This window comes from Lycium barbarum, chromosome 2 (assembly GCF_019175385.1).
Source record: "Lycium barbarum isolate Lr01 chromosome 2, ASM1917538v2, whole genome shotgun sequence".
NCBI classification, from domain to species: domain Eukaryota; kingdom Viridiplantae; phylum Streptophyta; class Magnoliopsida; order Solanales; family Solanaceae; genus Lycium; species Lycium barbarum.
Window position 1 is genome coordinate 101,769,876 of NC_083338.1, and position 5,202 is coordinate 101,775,077.

Here is a 5,202-nt window from a genome sequence, read left to right on the forward strand (position 1 = left end):
AATTGATAAATATTGTACTACGTTAAATCAAGAAATATAATTAATTAAATAGATAATCAACTACATCTCAATTTTTATATTAAATTTACCTTAATTTCAATTAATTTTCAAATTGGTGACAATTGGAATGTTTTAACTGATTTTGCATTAATTTTGGTCACTATTGAAATTACTTTGACTAATTAATTATTTAAATCATAGTTATATTTGGAGAAATAGCCATTTTTTTAAAATTAGCAATGATCTTTAAAATTGGAGGAGCCTAGTCCAAACAGTCTGTAACCCGACCAAAATTCCTTTTAAGACACCAAATTAGTGAACCCTTTAGCCATTTTGGCATTTTTGAGGTGAGGGTTCTCAAAACCCTAGCTCTGCCATGTTTCTCTCTATCTCGCTCTCTCAAGCGTCACTCCGCCGAAAATGGCAAGAAAGTAGGCGTTCTTGCTTTCCTTAGTCGATGTTAGTCTGTTTTGGGCAAAGCATTAATTGCATTGAACTCTTTCTACCCTATATCCACCATGCGTGAAGATAAATCTCTTTCTCTCTCTTTCTTTTTGATGTCAAGGACAATATCTTTAATGGGTTCTTTCTTGCCACTACAAACCACAAATATCATTGGTTCTTAGCATAATTTGAAGTCCCACATCAGTTGAAAATCAAAAAATTGGGGTTCCATTTCAATTTTTTTAACAAGTCTTTTTCTAAAGCAAGAACCCATTTTCGATTCCACTAGGGATTTGGTTTTAGCCGAAACCTTAACTGAATTAAGAATTTAGGTTTTAAGTTCAAAAAATTTTATTTTAGCTTTTGTGGCTGAGTTCGCGTGTTGAGTAGTCAAGAAGAGGCCCCTAACTTCAAATTTTGGAGAAGGTTGTAGTAATAGAGTTAAATGTCCTTTCCCTTTTTTTTTTTTAATTAATTTATGTGTTTTATGTAATTATGTGTTAGTTTAGTTTAGATTAGGGCTTATGTAGCATAATTAGGTTGTGCAGTGGTTGGATTTGATTAAGTAATTTCTAATGTTGTTAGTTTATATGTTAAACTATCCTAATTAGTTTTGTTTGATTAACATTACACATGTAGCTTGATTAATGACCTATGTGTCCTGTGTCTGGCTTTTGTTTGATCAGTAGGACTAATAGATCCTGTTTTCTTACATTATAAAATGTGTAGTGTTTGTTTAGTTAAGTTTATTGTATGAAGATATCAGTTACCTTACTTGAGTTGTTCTTGGTTATGATGTGTTAGCTTTGCTAACATCTATAATGTGAATGGATTCATTACTGTTGAAACAAAGGGATTAGTTCTTGGATAGTGATAAATGAAGGCCTGGATTTAGTTAATAAAGATAAGTGTTTTAATATGACAAATATTTAGGTTTAGTTGCTACATTTAGGAATGGCTAATGAACAAGGAAAGGGTAATATAATCTCTTTTTCTTACTTTTGATTAAGTCTCTAAACAGAGCATATCTCAAAATGAAATGGTGTATAGGCTGCTCCTCTTTATTATGCATTCTGGCTGTTTGATACGGATTTCTTTCTTCTATGTCCAAACTAAATCCATGTGTTCAATTTATAATAATATTTTCATATCTTGAACTCCAGTTCCTTGTAGAGATCTATTCAGGATCTTGTTCTTCTACATCTTCCTTCACTCTTCCCTAAACTTGATTGTCTCTTATACATAATTTATAATCATCATAACTTCATTTAAGCTCTTTAACTATTATTGAAACCACCACACCTCAACATTCTCCATGCCCTTTCAATCACATAAAATTAACTCTGCGTTCAAAATTTGCTCGTGCTACTAACGTCTTTTTTGAACTTCATCCCTATTATTCTCTTATCGAGATCAAGCATCCAAGACACCTCTTCTTTTAGTTCAGAGTAATAATAGGCTCTACTCACTCAAACTACAGCTTTCCCACTTGCGAGTGATCTCCTAAGTCACCGTCCACTTTTATTTCTACCAGGACGTCGTCTGCGTAATGGCATCTTTGCCTAGGCTATCCCCACAAACGAGTTCTCCATGAAGTCACCGAGAAGCATAGTTTACCTTGTTCTAATTTTACTTTTACATATTTGTAGTGCTTGCCAACTTGGAAAGTCAAAAAGTTGCATCTTCCATTTTCAATTAATAAAAACTCCTCTATTTTACAAGTTATTGTTTGTCGATGTTTGGGTTCCAGCTCCCATTGTCTTTCGAGGGTCAAAAATATTTCTCGTGTTTGTTGATGATTTCCCAAACTTTATTTTGGGATTTCCAATGAAATTAAAGTCGAAAGTCGCTTCAATTTTCCATCAATTCAAGATGCTTATTAAAAATCACTTTAACACCAAGATTAATTCAACTCAATCTAGGCAAGTTTTGTTCTCTTTATGCTATCCTCTCCCAGTTCTTCATCTCCCATAGAGTTCTATGTCCTCACACCCATGAATGAGAAGGAAAAGTTGAACGCAAACATAGCGATATAGCTGAGACAGGCTTAAGTCTCTTTGTTCATAGTTCAAAATCTCCCATTTCTGGCACTTTGCTTTTGATACGGCTGTATACACAATAAATATCCTTCCATCGCGTTTGAACAATGGCAAGTCTTCATTCGCACTTGCTTTTCAAAAATCACCAATTACTCACTCCTAAAAGCCTTCAGATGTTTCTGCTTTCCCTATCTTCGACCTTATAACAAATACAAGTTTTAATTTCGCAGTATGTCTTGCATTCCTTGGGTACAACCCCAACACCTTGGATATAATTTTCTTGATAGAGCCTCTGTCTGTCTCTATATAGCCCGCACGTTCTCTTTGATGAAACTACATTCCATTTACTTCAGAAAAAAACATTCCCTTTTCTTCAGACACAATTTTAGGTCCCTATCCCTTTGCTCTAGCAAATTTGATCCCTTAGGCATCCTTCCTAATAAGGATCCCCTAACCAGCACCTAATCTAGTTGCTTTACAACCTGTCTCAAACATGCCCAGCCCGTCTTTCCTTTTATCCTCATCATCCACCCTCTGAGACCCATACTCGACTTGTCATCTAGTAGAACCACACTTCTTCATCCTTGCCGGCCATTCCTAAGGTTGCCGATCTCACTACTTCTCCCTGTCGCTTCAGCCTACTAATTATCAATGCAACATGCATCTCAGCCCATAGAATCTCTACAACACACTCATCGTATGCGTCTTTATCATATGCCTCCCTCCTTCAATTTATTAGCTATTACATATTCCATCTTATTGTCCCCTCCATCTACCACACCTAATAGCTTCACTAAATCAAATAAACATAAAGTTTGGCGGGAAGCTATGCTTGTTGAGATGAATTCTCTTTTACGAATTGGAACTTAGACCCTTATCCCTTATAACTCACCCATGAATGTTGTAGGCATTAAGTGAATTTTATGAACGCAGAAAAACTGTTCGAGCAACATCGAGCGTTACAAAACTTATTTAGTCGCCAAAGGATTTGATCAGTTGGAGAGCCACAATTATTTTGAGACATTTAGCTTGATTGTGAAACCTGCCACCATTCGAGTTATTCTCACTGTTATTGTGTCTAGAGGATAGTAATTATGCAGTTAAATGTCCAGGATGCACTCTTACATGGCCATCTTTAGGAATGTGTATTTATGGCTTAAGACGTCGACTCTGTTCACCCGTCATTTTCAAATCATGTGTGTCAGCCGTGAAAATATCTTTATGGTCTCAAACAGGTGCCGAAAGCGTGGTACATGCACCTTCATCAATTTCTCATGGCGGTCATAGTTTCTCCTTCCAAAATAGATACGTCTTCATTTGTCTATCAAACTCATTTTGTCACGGCTTACTTGCTTTTTTATATCGATGATATTATAGTCGCTAGTACCCATCCCTCATTTTTGGAATTTGTTAAATCCAAGTTAAGATCTTAATTTACTAATTTGTGACTTAGGTTACTTAAGTTTCTTTCTTGGTGTTCAAGTGAAGCAAACTGCTACCAGACTTTATCTTTCTCAACAACAATATATTGCAAACTTACTCGCCCACGCAGCCATGCATAATTGCAAACTAGTGCGCATTCCTATGGCAGCGAATACTAAGCTCCATGCAGGTGATAGTTCTCTATTTGATGACTCGACTTTGTATCGCACTATTGTTGGAGCTTTGAAATATGTCACGTGGACTCGATTGGAGCTCGCATTTTATAAGGTCTTCCAATTTATGCACTCTCCAAGTCAATATCAGGGGACTTCTATTAAGCGCATCCTTTGGTACCTCAAGCTCACAATGCATAATCAATTCATCATTCCTCGGTCATCCAACTTGGTGCTACATGCTTGACTATTTGGGATTAGGCGGGCTCTTTGGATGATAGAAGGTCCGCTGGTGGTTATGCTATCTTTCTTGAAAATGTATTGATCTCTTGGTCGTCTAAGAAGCAACGTACTGTTGCTCGCTTGTAAACTGAATCTGAATATAAAGCACTTGTCGATGCTGCAGCTAAGCTCACATGGTTGTCGTCCTTGATCTTTGAGCTTGACATTCATCTTTGTACATATCCTGTGTTGTGGTGCGACAATCTTGGTGCAGACTTTTTGTCCATCAATCCAGATTTTCATGTCCGCACCAAGAAAGTTGAAATAGATTTTCACTTTTTCCGTGATAAGATTGCTCGACAGGACCTCTCTATTCAAATTTTATCCACCATAGTTCAACTTGCCAATGTCCTTACCAAGTTTCTTGTTTTGGCCAGATTTGTGTTTCTTTGCTCTAAGCTGAATGTCGTTCCTGCACCTTCAGCTTGAAAGGGGAGTATTAGAACGTCTCCTTTGAAGAATTTGACTCTTGTGTTAACTAGAAATCTTAATAACAAGGGATAGCTTGATTGTAGTATAATTAGATCTCCTGAGTCATATATAACTTGTATTACTATACTTGTTTATATATATGGTGGTAGACACAACATATTATAAGCAAAAAATATAATATATTCTTTCGGCTTTTGCTTTAGCTGAATATCTGTGACGAGCCATGATGGCACCTACACTATCCCCCTTGGTAGGCGAACCATTCCCATATTTTCATTAACCCTTTCAAGACATTAAAGGCAAATGAAACAATCCAAAAACACAATTCAACCATTTAAGCAATAAAACCAATGCGGAAGAAAATACTTTATTCATTAAACAATTTCCAAAACCTGGCCTAGACTTGTACA

At 36.2% G+C, this 5,202-nt stretch overlaps 1 long non-coding RNA gene across 1 annotated transcript; it reads left to right on the forward strand.

Moving 5' to 3' along the window:
• The first annotated feature begins 275 nt into the window (after positions 1-275).
• Positions 276-4,650, forward strand: LOC132626696 (uncharacterized). The gene is made up of 2 exons (XR_009577585.1): positions 276-431; positions 3,937-4,650. It is a non-coding gene; the product is annotated as an uncharacterized LOC132626696 (long non-coding RNA).
• Positions 4,651-5,202: the final 552 nt, after the last annotated feature.